We start from the raw sequence: 17,131 nt of genomic DNA on the forward strand, positions 1-17,131 counted from the left end.
AGATCTGGTATCATCTAAATCCGTGACACCACCCAGTCTCTCAGAACAATGGCCTGGAGGCATTTTGGTTCTTTGTTTACAGCCTGTTCTTGCGAGCTGAAACACACACACACAGGCATCATCAAAAGAGTGTAGTGGAAAGAGAGGAAAAAATAAGATTGAGCTACCAGACTTTGGAGAGGAAAAAAAAAAAAAAAAAAAAAAGCTGCTCTGGGAATCTAGGTGCTGCTTCATACAGACAGTTTCTTCGGGAATGAATTGGCTCAGTGTTTGCCATCCTAGCCTCTGCTCCATGGTCAGTCACCCTGTGGCTCTGGGAAGGGTAGTTCCTCAGAGGAAAAGCATGGTGCTCTCCCCAGGTGGAGAAGGGAATGGGCATTGGACAGTGAGAATAACAGATGTCTGCTTTAGAGATGGATGTTGCCAGTTAAAGATGCATTCCTCCCCTGTGAGGGAAGGGGAATTCCTGGAAGACTCATCACTCCTGTGGATGCCAGCTTCCACCTTACCAGCTGGACCATCACTTCAGACAGGGAATCCTTCAGGTTTTGATGCAGGGGTCAGGGTATCCCCAGGAATAATGGCACCCTTCCTTTAATCAGTAGTTAATTTATACCAGGGTTTCTCAACAAGGGTGCACTATTAACATTTTGAACTAGATACCTGGCTGTCTTATGTCTTGTGGGATGGTTAGTAGAATTCCCAGCTTCTACCCATAAGAAGCCAGTAACACCCCCTCCCCAATCCAGGATACCTCTAGGCGTTGTCAGATGTCCCCTGGAGACACAATTGGCTCTCGTTGAGAATTACTGTTTCACCAAGATGAATGTACTGTCACACATTGCCAGCCCTGAGGACTGCCAGATGACTGCTTAAGGTGCCACATAATTTCCCTCTAGATCGTCCCCATTCCTAGGCATCAACATGCCTTATCTAAGCTTCAGATGATTCAGAACCACTTGGATCATCCTTGAACACAAAAGAAAAGAAATGACACGATGTAACCAAGGACCGCAGAACACCAAATGTGACTGAGACATTTATGGTATCTTTAAAGTAAGGATTTGCTGTGAGAAGTGTTTTAGAGCCCTGCAAGGCCTGTTGCCCTTGCTTGAAGTTGTGGATGGAGTATTTAGAAACATCTTCTCAGAGCCACGGCAAAATTGTGCTTCTGCGAAAACAATAAATCCTTTTTATTTTGAAAAGTATCTGGCGGGGGCGCCTGGGTGGCTCAGTCGGTTAAGCGTCCGATTACAGCTCAGGTCACGATCTCGCGGTCCGTGGGTTCGAGCCCTGAGTCGGGCTCTGGGCTGATGGCTCAGAGCCTGGAGCCTGTTTCCGATTCTGTGTCTCCCTCTCTCTCTGTCCCTCCCCTGTTCATGCTCTGTCTCTCTCTGTCCCAAAAATAAATAAACGTTGAAAAAAAAATTAAAAAAAAAAAAAGCATCTGGCACATGGACCTCAGCTAACATTTTGAATCTATAGGACAAAAGCAAACAAAGCATTTGATGACTGCGCACAACCTGTGTTTATACCCATTCATTGTCAAGGAATATTCCTAACAAGGTGTGAACTAGAAAACCCTGCCTACCTCCTCCTTTGTAAAATGTGCCTTTTGACGCATTAAACAAACACAGATGTGGCCTGACCCAATCTAGAACTGGGAGTTCGATCAGAGCCACGCTAAATTTCATCTAACTACTTTACACACAGCTCGCCAGGACATAACTTTGCCCCTGTGGACTTCCAGGAATCCCTTTTCACAGGCTTACCTCCAAAGGTTTGATAAGACTAGTTGAAGGTAGAGCTTAATCCTCTAATTCCCAAAAAGGATGTTTTCACTTAGATTTTTCTGTTACTCTTAGTACATCATTTTCGTATGGTCCAAAATAGACAAGAGAAATTTATTTAGGATGGGAAACATTTAAACCTTACTTGCATGGGGTATGGTTTTCTAACATATCCCCCGACACTGAGACACTGGGACATTGCTAGCACTGCTCTCTGGGGGCGAAGTGGAGGTTGGGGGGTGGGGAGCGGCATTGAGGGTTGCAAGTACTCAGGGCATAGCTTATAAGTTGATTGACAGCCTTAAGCTTCCAAAGTAAATTTCTAAAACCCAAGTAATTTTTTCATAGACATGTGAAACTTCAGAATTCCAAAGGGAAAAGAAAGTTTTATTTTTAAAATAAACTTTTAAGTTTGAAAACAAAACCAGACAAGCAGTGCAGAAAAGACTGTTCTAAATTGAATTTCAAAGTGTGACTCTTTGTGTCTGGAACCCCTCTCCTTACTCCTGACCACGGCCCTAATTCTGGACCTCATTTACACTGCTGTAATGACTTCACAGCCGGTTCCTTCCCACTTAGCTATGTTACCCTCTCTGATGTACTTTATCAACTGGTGCTGTCCTCCTCCTAAAGCCCTCTTCAGATAATGCCAGTCTTTTATTCAAAACCTCCAGCCCCACCACTGCATTTAAATGAAGCCCAGACTTGGGGCTATGGCATTCAAGGCTCTCTTGGATCTGGTCCAAATTATTTTTCTAAGTTTTTGTGTCTTATGCTTTACATTCAAGATAAACATCCTTCATCAATTTGCCCTAAGCCAGAAACCTTTCTATTTCTATGCCTTTTCCAGGGCCAGCTTCCTGGGTGTGTGACCTGTGCAATCACACAGGACCCCATGCTCAGAAGGAACTTCAACTTGCTTTAATGCCCCTACTGTTGCCATGTTTAAATTCTTAAATATTTTACCTCTGAGTTGTGTTTATTAAGTGAAATCCAGTGGGTCAATGGAACATGCACAGGAGCCGAGGAGATATATCAAACGTGGGTGTCTCCACTGTTGATTTCCTACCCATCTGCACGGAGTCGTTGTGATGCACCCTTGAGCACAAAATTCTGATGGCCTCTCAATGAGTGGGGAGTGGAACCTCACAGAGACCCAAAGCCAGTGTAGAAGAAGCGTGTTACCTTTATGACTGAGAAAGAGGGTGTGCTGGCAGCCCCGATGGCCATGCCTTTTGTTTGAATGAGAAGTTGGCTTTCAACATGGAAAGAAGACAATAGTGTTCTAAGGAACACAGATGATTGAGGAAGCCTCTCATATCTTCTCTTGTCCCTGTTTTTTCCATGTACTAGCATGTGGAGAAGGAGGACATGGACGGAAAAGGAGCCCACAATTCCTGGTCCTTCCAGTCTCTCCTTACTCATCGGAGAGCTGAATGCAGACTGTTGTCTGTAGAATATGCGCTTGCCAAGGAGTGAAATCAAAGCAGCTGAGTCAGTTTTGTGCCGTGTTTCCATTGTTTCGGGGAAGAAATGCACATGCATGTGCAGACCGTGAAATAAAAATTCCGAAATTGTGATACTTCTGGCAGAGGATTAAAATACTCTTACGTTGGCATTTTAAATTGGCACTGCACGATATAAAAAGGAACCATAAAATCCATGCTAATAAATTAAAACTGTAATTTCTTTCTTTCTTTCTTTCTTTTTTTTTTTTTTTTTTTTTTTTTTTTTTTTTTTTTTTTTTTTTACTTAAAACAACACTAAATAGCAAACAAAAAAAACCCACGATGACAAGTTGGGAAACTGGAAGAAAGGAAGAAGTTTTGTATTTTGGTATCTTCAGTGGCTCTTTTTTCCCTGTTTTTTTTTCAATAAGAGGTCCCGCGTTTTCATTTTGCACTGGACCCCACAAATTTAATAGCCAGCCTCGGCCTCTGCTCTCAAACTTACCTCTTCTTTAGAAACCACCCTCCTTTTTCCTTTCCTCTATGCCACTCCTCAGTCTCTGCCTGTCAAAACCCAAACCTTATTCTTCAAAACTATTCAAATGTGTCATTTTCTAGGGCACCTGGGTGGCTCAGCCCATTAAGCATGCGACTTCGGCTCAAGTCATGATCTCATGTTTGTGGGTTGGAGCCACGCGTGGGGCTCTGTGCTGTCAGCTTGGAGCCTGGAGCCTGCTTTGGATTCTGTGTCTCCCTCTCTCTATGTCCCTCCCCCACTCTTGCTCTGTCTATCTCTCAAAAATAAACATTAGAAAAATTAAAAAAAAAAACTACTCAAATGCCTCATCTTCTAAAGCTGTCCCTGATCCCTCCAGAAAGTATTGCTTCATAGCATTGAGAAACCATGAAGTTACATAGCAGAGCAACTTGGTATATATCCCCTTACCCCTAATAGGTGCCAGTTGAGCTTTCTTGGGGGCAGTGATGGTCAGATTCCTCTTTGCTTCTCTACAGCTCTTTGCAGGGCTTGTCCTTAATGGCCCTAAGTGTCTGAGCTGAGAGTGCAGTCACATGGTCCAGGCTGCTTTTGCTGCCCACAACTCATGTGCATAGAAACAAGGTGGGACCAGAGGGTTATCTCAATTTACTGCCCCCCCCCTCCCCCGCCACAACTGGTGGCTATCCTTCAACTCTCAGGTTCCTTCAACAATATCTGTTTTTAGGAGAAACCTTTGTCAGGTAACTCCAAGACATGAAAGTTCTACTTCCACCCAGATTCAAAGTGGTCTCCTGTTTGTTACAAACTGAATTGCCCACCTCCTCCCCATTCATACGTTGAAGCTCTAACTCTCCATGTGCTTAAGGGATGTAGTTAAGTTAAATGGGGTCATAAGGGTGGAGACCTGACCCAAAAGGATTAGTGTCCTTATAAGAGACACCAGAGAAAACATACCAAGAAAGCAGATGTCTGCAAGCTGCCAATAGAATTCTTCCCAGGAACCAAATCAGCTGGCACCTTCATCTTGGACTTCCTAGCCTCCAGAATGGTGTGAAATAAGTTTCTTATGTTGAAGCCCTGTGGAATTTTGTCTGGCTGCCATGCAGACCCATACCCTCTACGATTCTTCCCACTGATTATAATAGAAGCTGATTGACATGGAAAAGCATTTTCCAGGTGAAAGCAGCTACAGCAAGAAATTTCCTCAGGAGACATGTGGGAGGAGAGGAGACTTTACATTTTGTCATTGTAGAGAAAACTGAAAGTTGTCAATTAGAAATAGCCATAGCTAAAGCAGTATTTCCCAAAGTGTAATTCATTGGTTGCCTATACAAACATATTAAATCTAAACTACGTACTAGATTTCGGGAAGTTGGGCTCCTGAACCTGCACTTTGAACACACACACCTCTGAGTCAGAGCCATGGAAGGAAATCCAGGTGAGGAGGACCCTGGGTGTGAAGGCCGAGGTCATAACTTCTCTATAATTAAGTAACTCTGATACTAGGGGCAAGTGACATGCAACCCAAGGCGGGGTACAGATCAGCAACCAAGAAAGAAGTTGGAGACAGAATGAGGAAAAACATCCTCCTCGTTGCTCCTTGATACATTTCCAGCAATACCCCAACAGGAGTGGGCCAAAGAGACACCAGAATCACGCTGTAATCAGGCCTGTATTCACTGCTCTACCTGATGCTTAAGTGACTAATGAGTAAATTGTACATTTTGAGTCACATGACTTTATACATTCTCATTTCATCTTTCATTTTTAACTTATTAAGTCCAAACATAAAAGACCCACTGGGGTATTTTTTTTTTAAACGTGTCATGCTCCAGGCAGCCCTAGCTTCTCACTATAATCTTGACTCTGGACCCTGGATGAAGGCCAAATGCAAATTGTTTCACGGGCTTATTCCTTCCAGTGTGCACCACAGGGAGCTCCAGAATGCACTTGCCCTGAAGCAAAGGGAGGGGAAACAGAATGGAAAGAGGGGGTATTGGCACACTCAGTGAGGTTGTTTCCATTTGATGCCCAATGTGGGGTATACTGCTACAGGGACCTTCACGCATGGACTATTCATATCCACCTGTCACAGTTCAATTAAGACATACACATGCTGAGAATCAACCAAATGCAAGTCAAGGTCTTGGGGAAAGAGATGCAGATGGGCACCGGGCCTCATCTCTGTAGCATAGTCCAGGCCCAGAGAAAAACAACCCAACCAATTTTAAAAACCTCTGGAAAAGTTAATTCCAAACCACATGTGACAGCTGACCCACCATACACATTTTCTCAAATTTGAATATCACCATAGATTTGGGAAGAAACAACAAAGATTCCACTCTTTGAAACGACAAAATCTTCATCTATTTTAAATTGAATCATGTTTATATGCCCTGCAATTGGATTAAATTTGTTTGGTAAGTGTGATCTTTAATGGAACAGGAATGTTCTAAACTACTGTTTTATTCAGCAGATATTTGCCTGAAGGTGGAGTGGGAAGGAGGTAAATGTAATCGTTACTTTTTGTTGAACTGGTGAGACCTGCATTATGTTAAGAGATCTATCTATTTTTTTGGAAGCTCCTTAAGATAACAGATACTTCTAACTTTGATCTTAATCTAATTTCTATCCCTAAGACTCTCCTTTCCTTTGCCAAGTTTATTTGAGCGGAGGGTTCAGCATTTAAGGTCCACCTGTAGGGAAGTCTTTTGAGTTGGATAATAATCACATTATAATTCTATTAAGTTTGGGTTTTCAGCTCTTACTTTTAGTAATCTTTTTAACCTTAATATCACATAGACAATATCTTTCATTTCTACATTGCTTTATGCATTTTAGAGATTTGGAGGGAGTCCAAAATTTAACCCTTTATCAGATATGTCTCTTGCAAATATCTTCTACCATTCTGTAGGTAGCCTGTTAGTTTTTTTTGATTGTTTCCTTCACTGTGCAGAAGCTTTTTACTTTGATGCAGTCCCAATAGTTTATTTTTGCTTTTATTTCCCTTGCCTCAGGATACTTATCTAGAAAAATGTTGATACAGTTGATGTCAGAGACATTACTGCCTGTGCTCTCTTCTAGGATTTTTATGGTTTCAGGTCTGACACTTAGGTCTTTCACCCATTTTGAGTTTATTTTTGTGTATGGTGTAAGAAAGTGGTCCAGGATCATTCTTCTGCATGTGGCTGTCCAGTTTTCCCACCACCATTTGTTGAAGAGATTCTTTTTCCCACTAGATATTCTTTCCTGCTTTGTCGAAGATTAATTGACCATATAATTGTGGGTTTATTTCTGGGTTTTCTATTCTGTTCCATTGATCTATGTGTCTATTTTTGTGCCAGTACCATAGTGTTTTGATTACTATGACTTTGTTATATAACTTGAAGTCCAGAATGGTGATACCTCCAGTTTTGTTTTTCTTTTTCAGGATTGCTTTGGCTCTTCGGGGTCTTTTGTGGTTTCATACACATTTTAGGTGCTTGTTCTAGCTCTGTAAAAAATGCTGTTAGTATCTTGATAGGGATTGAATTAAATGTGTAGATTGCTTTGGTTAAGTATAGACATTTTTAAAAATTATTTGAGACAGAGAGAGAGTGAACAAGTGAGGGAGAGGGACAGAGAGGGAGACAGAGAGAGAGAGAGAGAGAGAGAGAGAGAGAGAGAGAATCTTAAGCAGGCTCCACACTCAGGACAAAGCCTGATGCAAGGGCTTGATCCTATGACTCTGGGACCACAGCCTAAGCAGAAATCAAGAGTTGGATGCTCAACCAACTGAGCCACCCAGACGCCCCTGGTTAGTATAGATATTTTAACGATATTTGTTCTCCTAATCCATGAGCATGGAATGTCTTTCCATTTCTTTGTATCATCTTCAATTTCTTTCATCAAAGTTTTATAGGTTTCTGGCTACAGATCCTTTACCTCTTTGGTTAAGTTTATTCCTAGATATTTTATTCTTTTTGGTGCATTTGTAAATGGGATTCTTTTCTTAATTTCTCTTTCTGCTGCTTCATTATTAGTGTATAGAAATGTAACAGATTTCTGTACACTGATTTTATATCCTGCATCTTTATTGATGTTATCAATTCTAGTAGTTTTTTGGTGGAGTCTTTAGGGTTTTCTATATATAGAAAGAATTTGCCTTTCTATATATAGAAAGAATTTGCCTCATACAAAGGCAAATTAGCATAATGGTTAAGGGCATGAGGTGTGAAAATGGCATGGATTCAGACTTTGGCTTTGCCATTTAGCTGAATGTCCTTACTTAACTTCTTTGTGCCTCAGTTTCCTTACTAGAAACAATGTGTACATTAATATCTGCCTTAAATGCTACCAACAATAGCCAAATTATGGAAAGAGCCCAATTGTCCATTGACTGATGAATGGATAAAGAAGATGTGGTATGGTACACACACACACACACACACACACACACACACACACACTGGAATACTACTCAGTGATGAAAAAGAATGAAATTTTGCCATTTGCAACAACGTGGATGGAACTAGAGGGTATGTGAAATAACTCAGAGAAAACATATCTTATGATTTCACTCATATGTGGAATTTGAGAAACTCAACAGATGAAAATAGGGGAAGCGAAGGAAAAATAAGATAAAGGAAAAATAAGATAAAGAAAGAGGCAAACCATAAGAGACTCTTAAATACTGAGAACTAACTGAGGGTTGATGGGGGGGAGGTGGGTAGGATGGGCTAGATGGGTGATGGGCATTAAGGAGGGCACTTTTTGGGTGAGCACTGGGTGTCATTTGTAAAAGACGAATCATTGGGTTCTATTCCTGAAGCCAAGACTTTACTGTATGTTAACTAACTTGAATTTAAATAAATTAAAAAAGAACAAGATACAAAAGAAAACACTATAAAGTCAAAGGCTAATAAATGTGACTACATTAAAAAAAATATCTGCCATAGAGGATTGTTCTATAAATTAAATCAGAAGATAATATGTCAGCTACTCTATATAGAGAGTTAAATAAGAATTTCTATAAAGTACAATAGCCTTCAACATGCCATCCATTATTATTTCCATTGATAGTACCATCTATGTCTCCTTATTCCCTCCATATTCTTTATAACTCTGAAAGTCTGATTCTAGTGTATTTGCTTATAATCTTGAGCAACCATTTCCAAAATATAAGCAGTGCTCATGCAGTATCCATTTCCTCTGGAGAGATGGTGTAGAGGGAGCAGACTGGGGAAAAATCACCCCAAAATCTAAGGTGTTGATCAAGCCCATGGTGGAAGTGGGAGGGTCATATTTCTTGGGCCTACAAGACCTACAGCCATTGCCCAGATATGAAACATGAGCTATATGTTGAAAAGTAGAAGAATTCACATTGCAGCAAGGAAAGGAGTTCCCAAAACAAGAATAACTAAATGAAGATAAGAATATTGCCAAGTGGGTTCTCTGGAGGCATCTATTGAAAACTGCCTAACAGGAAACGGCTCAGTTACATTTTCCACAATTACTTACCAATTCACAACAGAAATAGGTTGCTACAAGAGCAACCTATAATGAAAACTAAGTAGCTGATTTTGCTTTCCAGGGGTTTCTATTGTTTTATGCCATGAACCTCTTTGGCAGTATGGTGAAGCCCGTAGACTCCATCCAGAATAACATTCTTAAATACATAAAATACATAGCATGACAAAGGAAATCCATTATATTGAGATACAACTATTAAAATAATACAAAAAACCATATTTGTGATATAGTATTATATAGGGATATATATCGTATGTCATATATCTATATCTATATCTCTCTATGTGCTTTCTTAATGCAAAAATAAGCAAGACCTAGTGGCAGACCTAATAACTACTGTAATCTTCAAAAATTAATGAACATAAATGATTTTAAGAAATATTTACAACTGGAATGTGGTATGAAAATATGTATGATGTCAATTGGTGTCACAGGTACTGCTCCCACCTCTGTGGCTGGTTGTTCATATTCATAATGAAAGAAAAGGATAACATTTTTTTTTCTCTGAGAAAGTCCTTACTGTCAACTTCTCAATAAAAAGACAACTTTTAAGAGAAGTTAAGGAAAATAGAATTTTTTTTTTCTTCTGAGTCCAAGGTCCCCAGGTTAAGAACCCTTGCTTTGGACAAATTGAATCAGAGAAAAGTAGGAGCCTTTCCTCGCCACATTCTTGTCCATTACGATCTCCTCCACCCTCGCTGTGGACAATGCTTCTCAGTAATAGCCTTCATGATTTCCCCCAATTTCGTTTGGGCTCTGAGGACAAGGCCTTCTCAGCAGCATCTTTCTGAGACCAGCTTCCCAGCAACCAGCGCAATTCCTCCGGAGCCAGTATCTAATCTGTTTCTCCAGCTTTGTCTGATGTGGACAAATGGTATTGGTCTGGTCCAACAGGTCTCCTGAAGCCCTTTTTCTCTGCCGCTGATGCTGGTATTTAGCATATCCCTGCATCTGAGAAGAGAGTTGTGGGGAACATGATGCTTATCTGCCTTGTTTCTTTGTGGGAATCTCAGCGGCCACACGTCCTGAGGGACTCCTTGCTGAGGGGACGTGTTGGGCCCGTCTGCCTCCCACCCAGCAAGCCTGAGGATGCTCGGTGCTGGCTCTCTGGGAACCAGCTCTCCCCATGTGATGCTACAGACCCCTTCCCACTTCAGTGGACTGTGGCCCCAGCTTTGTTTAAATATCTTTATCTTAAAGAGGCCACTTTAAAGGCAGACCAAGTGTGGCCATGGAGCATGACTGGAATATCTGCAAAAAATGTTATCTTCTGGCGGCTGACCTTGTCCCAGCACCATATTGCTCACCCTGAACTATCTAGAACTCATCATCTCCTAACCCCCTCCCAGGTATTCAGGGTGTCCACTGCGGGCAGCTAGTGAGTCCTGACCAGAGGCTGTGTATATGCCCAGTTCTTCCTCTTACCCAGCCAAAACCTACTCAATGCCTACTGTCCAATTTTTTTCAGACCTCTGCTTTCAACTTCCCCAGGTGAAGGCTACTTACATGGTACAAAATGAAACGTGACTTAATGGTAGATGGTTAGTCACAGAGGTCCCAATTCCCTGCCTACACGGTGTAGGTGGAGAAAACTCCCTATTTTGGTTGCTTTACTTGAAGAGGTTACACCAGTGGTGACATTAAGGACAAACCAGTGAGATTGGGGAAAGGAAAAAAAAAAGGAAGGAATATAATTATGGCTTATAATTAAAAATAACTATATATAATTTGTAACCCAAACCAGAACAATTTTGAGAATAAAAGGTGATATTCTTAACAATAACCAGACTAACCATAAGCCATGGTGTTTGATGACCCGATCCTTAGAAGGTGTTGAATATGCAAATTCGTGTGTGTGCATGTGAGTTTTTCTGAGGAAGATGGTCCATAATTTTCACCATACCCAAAGAGGTCTGAACAAATAGAAGTTAATTGTCAGTAGAGTCTACACATTAAAAGTCAGGTGGCACAGTAGAGTCAGAAGGGAGATTAAATCTTCATTCCAGAGTTTGTAATTTCAAACAAGTTATTTGCCTCTTAAGGCTGCTGTGTTACTCATTTAAGGAAATGAGGGTAATGCCTACTTTATAAGTGTATATACAAGTAGGTCCCTGTCACCATTGATGTTTAAATGTACAAGTAATTAGTGTACAAATATTGTTTGTCCCTTCATCCACCCCCTAATACTTTTCCCCTCTGATTTTTGTGCATTGTCAAAAAACAAGGTCATGTTGAGATTCAATTAAATCATGAAAAACGTTTACTTATGATTTTACCACCTTAAGACGCTCTTGTTGTCCTTCCTAGTTTCTGACTATTTTTTCCTGCCTATTTTTAAATGTCACAGTCAGTCTGTATACAGGTTTTCCTTGTGCATTATTCTCCACTCAAGGATAGTAAAAATACATTTTTCTTTTATTTTCATAGCATTTCAACAGTCTGTTGGGTTGATATGCCATGATGTATCTTGTTCTTTATATTCTACCTTAACAGTTTAAGTAAGATGGATGTGGATAGCTTTATCTTTGTTTTTCATTTTGAATAATTTCCTTAGTAGTATATCCCAATAAGGAAGTTGAGTTTTCAAAAGATATGAACATTACTACTGTTCTTGATGCGTGGAACCAAATTGCTTTTACAGACCCATTGGGTTAATTGACACTGCCCCACGCTTTTAAGGGTGGAATTAATTTCACTCAAACCTGTTCATCATTGGAAATTATTTTATGCTTTTAATTTAACCTCAGTCATGAACTCATGCCTTAACTTGGCTTAATTTGCATTTATTACCAGAGAAGTCAAATATGAACAACATTGTATATGTACAGGGCTAACTTCCTTTTATGTAAATTATTTTGTCCTTTTCCTATTTATCTATTGATTCTGATGCTTTGATAAATATGAGTTTTCTACAATGGTCGTCACTGGCCTTTTTTATTTTTGTCCTTTTCTTCTTATTTCTGATTATAAAACAAACACTTGTAAAAAAAAAAAGTATTTGTATTGAAGATAATGCAAAAGTAGAAGTGAAATCCACTAGCTGTAAAACTTAAGTTTGATATATGTGTTGATATATGTGTTAGAAAGCATTTTTCTCTGATTGTGAAAATAATGTATATGTTGGGTGCTGTTACACTATAGGGATGTATCATGGTTGTTTCTCTGGTGCAGGAAATTTAGGCTGATCACAGTTTTTTACTGTTACTAATAATGCCTTGCAGACTATTCCTCTGAAGAAAATCCTTTCCTATTTGCAAAAGATAGAGTCTTACAAGTAGAATTATGTGTCAGAGGGAAAAAAAAAAAAAACATTTTAAGATTCTGGGTATATATTGCCAATTTGCTTTCCAGAAAGATAAGAATCAATCTACAGTCTCTTTAGGGTTTGTCTGGCTGTCCCACAAAACCTGTGGTGAGTACATTTTTTTTTCCTGATGTTGCCAGTTTAATAAATTAAAAATGGTGTCTTATTGTTTAAATTGATATTTCTTGGTTGTTAGTGAGGCTGAAAATATCTTCATGGTTTGTATATTTTTTAAGAGTGTTGTTTGTTTATGTCTTTTGATCATTTTCATTTTGCGACTTCAATTTTTTCTTTTGAGAACACTTTACGAATTAAGGATATTAATCCCTTATCATTTGTTGCAACAGTTTTCTTCCAGTTTGTTTGCCTTTTAGTTTTATTTCTGTCTACATATTGATTTTTGAAGTTTTATGTAATAAATTATTTCTGATTTTTTGGATGAGTTTTTTTTCCCTATTACCTTTTGGCTTAACCATTTTCTCCCAACCATATATCAAAAGTTACCTATATTTTCTTCTGTTCTTTTTTACTTTATTTTTTATTCAACTCTTTAGTTTATTAAGCATTTATTTTGAGTTAGAGTGAAAATTCAACATTTAACGAATTTTTCAAATAGTTCCTCAATTTTTAAGGTACCACTCTTGAATTGTACTTCCTTTCTCCACTGTTGTCTTTAGCATATATAAACTCCCAAATATTCCAGGGTCTTTTTCTGAACTATTTATTCTGTTCTATGAATCTTCTTATTCTTAGACCAGAATTGCACCAGATATAGACCCACTTCAACACCTAGGAAGGCAAATTTTGTCCATTGTTATTTTTCAATTTTTTAAAAACTTTTAAAAAGTTGGTTTATACAAATTTAAACTCTCTTAGGATTGTATGTATTAACCCCTCTCCCCTCAATCCTCCTAGAAACTTCATTCTATCTATAAATTAATCTGAGAGCACACTACGTATCTCCATTCATTCAACACTGCTTTTATGTCTCCCAATAAAATGCTATAATTTACTTTGCAGAAATAGCATACTTTTCTTGCTAAAACGATTATCAGGCATCCTACGTGTTTGTTGCTATTATAAATGGGATCCCTTTTTCTGTGCTATTGTCTAACTGATTATTTCTAGGATCGGAAAGCTAGTTGTTTTTTGTATACTTCTCTTCATTGCAACCAATTTACTGGACGCGCTTATTAATTATAAAGCAGCCATTACCAAACTTGTTTGCACGTTAGGGGGGAAAAAAAAGAATCACCTGCTGATCTTTAAATTTCCCAAGCCTAAGCCCATCCCCAACCAGTTAAATCCCAGACTCTGTGGTGAGGCTTGAACACCAGGAGTTTTTCGCATATGCCAGTGATTCCAATTTGCAGATAAATCTGAGAGCCATCACTCTAAAGGATTTTCAACTGATTCTCTTGGGTTTTTGAGGAGTATCATACCATTTGCAAATAACAATGGTTTTATCTTTTCATTTCTAATCATTACATCTTTTAATTTCACGTTTTATTGTGTTACCCACAATTTAAAAGCAATGTCAAATAATAATAAAAGCAAGCAGCCACAAGCATCTTTTATTTTAATGGGAATAAATAATATGTTACCGCTAGTCCCAATGTTATGAACGTTGCAGATGTTAAAGACAAACTTTATTTTGTCAAGGAAGGATCATGTATGTATTACACGCTTAAGACTACCTTTTAAAGTTCCACTTTTTTTTTTATTATTTATTTTTGAGAGAGAGAGAGAGAGTACAAGCTGGGAAGGGACAGAGAGAGGGAGACACAGAATCTGAAGCAGGCTCCAGGGACTCGAACTCACCAATTGTGAGATCATGACCTGAGCCAAAGTTGGATGCTTAACTGACTGGACCACTCAGGGGCCCCTAAAGCTCCACTTTCACTTTTATGTTATTAGGCAGAAGCTCTTAGACTGCCTGTGGGGGTTTTCAATTGTTTCCTCTCCAATTTATTTCATGTTTCCAAAACTTAAAGTTGGTGTCCTTCCAGTGATCAAATATTCTCTTTTATCTTCAGCCTTTTATTTTGAAGTTTAGCTCTCTAACCGATCAATGATAGCAAGATAAATATTCAGATCATAAACCTGAGGACATGCTTCCACCTATGCTATGATTTGCATCACTGCACTAATGAGATACACTGTTAACCCACTGGACCATACCATCACCGATCTTGTAGGCAGCTGCCTGTGTCTCATGCCAGTGAAAGAGAAGTCCTCCAATGTGTGTGGTACCTTCAGATCCTCACTAATCTCTCCCGAGGTGCCCCTCGTCTGCCTGGTGACTGCCAACCTTTGCAGGCATTGGCAGGTGAGGGCTGTGGCTGATCTCTTTGGCGGCTCGGTCAGAGCCTGGTGACCCAACAGCCCTCAGTCTCTGAACTTACAGACCCTCTGAATTCCACCATGTGCCTCTTTCAGCTGGGCTTTCAGCTCGGCTGCAGTCACCAGGCTCCTCCCCACAAGGAGTCCCTAGCAGGATTCCTGGCTTTCCAATTCCACTCCCTTCCTTTCAGATCCTTCCCTAAGGAAGGAGCCTGGAAGAGAGACCCTCCCTGCTCTGGAATGATGCTAGGCGAGGGTACCCTCCTTTATGTTGGTGAAGGCACCACCTGCCTTGTGTAGCTGCCCCCAGAGGTCTACACAAGAGTCCTTGAAGTTCACTCATGTTAACAGATCCCTGCTTACTTATCCCAGCCATCAAAGGCCCCCAAGGAGGAGAGGTTGGAGCAGGTATCTCTTACCTTGCACTCTTTCAAACTGTCTCCCCTCTTCCCACTTCCCTCTCCCTTCCATACCCATGAGTAGGAAATGGTAGGCTTTTACTTCCTCTCTGTCAGATCCTTGCCCCAAACCGCACCCCCCCCCCCAAAGCCTCCTGCTAAAGAGCATCAGCTTCAAGGCCCAGTTGTTCTGTGGGAAAGCTTGGGGAACATTCATCCAGGCTAGTTTCCAAAAGGAAAGGGAAAAAAAGACTTCAAAACATTTCTGCACCCAGCCATAGAAATCAAATATCTGCCTGCTCGTTTGAGAGATGGAAGCCTGTCAGGGGACTGCGATTCAAAAGGGAAGTGAAATTTATTAATTTAATATTTTTCAAAGACATTTTCCATATATCTAATATAATGCTGATTAGGTCTTTGGAATAGATACCCTTCACCATTTTAGGGAAATAGATTTCTAGCCCTATTTAAACTTCTGAGTTTAACCAGTTGAGAGATATGTTTAAAAATTAACCTGCTCTAGGCGCATCTGGGTAGCTCAGTCAGTTGAGCATCTGACTCTTGATTTCAGCTCAGGTCATGATCCTGCGGTCGTGGGATCCAGCCCCGCATTGGACTCTGTGCTCAGCATCCCTCTCTTGTCTCTCTCTGCCCCTCCCCTGCTCATGCTCTCTTTCTCCCTCAAAATAAATAAATAAACTGTCAAAACATTAAATTAACCTGCTATATTAATACATTTTCTTATGTGGAACCTTCTTATATTTGGGGGATAATTACTAGATTTTGGTATATTCATATTTTAATGTGTTAGTAAATTCCATATGCTATTATGTTAATTCAAAAGAGGTTAGTCTTTTTCTTTGTCCTCACTGGTCTCCAATTTTTAATTCTTTTCACTATCTTTATCAGCTTTGGAATGAAGGCCTAGAAATCAGGCAGTTCCTCATATTTCTATACTCTGGAAGGTTTTACACAACGCAGGAACTATCAATTGTATAATGTCTGGAGGAGCAGTCTGGAAGTATTCAACAGTGAACTCCTTGTATGGGTCTTTAACATCCTCAGTTACTTCCACAATTGTTAGTTTTTTCAGGATTTCTACTTTAAGTTAATGCTATTTTTTTTTGAAAAATAATTTCATGGAGGTATTTATACTTATTAATATATCATTTAAGAAATTAGTTTATATTGCTCAGGTTGGTTGTTCCCTTTCTAATATTGTATTGTGTGTGTGTGTTTCTTAGATTTCCTAAAGGACTTCATTTTGCTAGAGTTTGCTAAAAAGCAAATCTAATATTTAGCTCTTAATTATCTTGTTTTTCTGTGTGTCTAGTTTATTTTTACATTTAACATCACACCAGGGCCTCCTCTTTTTTTTCCTTCAGAATGTTTATTTTTTCCCGAAGTTGAATGCATTTTCTTAATGTCTTAAATATCAACTTCATTCCTATATTTCTCCAAAAGGAATAGAATGAAATAGTACAGTTTTATCTATTGTTAACCACAGTAAAGTCCAAAGCTAAAATTGAGAAGTGGTGCACAAACAAACAAACAAAAAAAAAAAAAAAAAAGAAAAGAAAAAGGAAAAGAAAAGAGAGAGAGAAAGAAAAGTAGTGGACAGGGGACAGCTGGCTGGCTCACTTGGTAGAGCATATGACTCTTGATCTTGGAGTTGTGAGTTCGAGCCCCACATTGGATGTAGAGATGACTTAAAAATAAAATCTTAAAAAAAAAAAAAAAAAAGGAAAAAAGCAGAAAATTTGGGAGAGCATCCCTGGAGAATGGGGAGGAGTGGAGAGGGGATTGATGTGTGTTCAGAACTTCCCTTCAAACAGTCC

The 17,131-nt window shown here is 39.5% G+C and overlaps 1 long non-coding RNA gene across 1 annotated transcript in view; it reads left to right on the plus strand.

Annotated features, from left to right (window-relative positions):
- LOC109500657 overlaps positions 1-3,481 on the plus strand; it is a 57,475-nt gene extending 53,994 nt beyond the window's left edge. The window contains exon 6 of the long non-coding RNA XR_006599194.1: positions 3,144-3,481. This is a non-coding gene — a long non-coding RNA (uncharacterized LOC109500657). The remainder of the gene's footprint in view (positions 1-3,143) is intronic.
- The last annotated feature ends 13,650 nt before the right edge of the window (positions 3,482-17,131 follow it).

Source organism: Felis catus, chromosome B3 (genome assembly GCF_018350175.1).
Source record: "Felis catus isolate Fca126 chromosome B3, F.catus_Fca126_mat1.0, whole genome shotgun sequence".
In the NCBI taxonomy this organism is placed as follows: Eukaryota; Metazoa; Chordata; class Mammalia; order Carnivora; family Felidae; genus Felis; species Felis catus.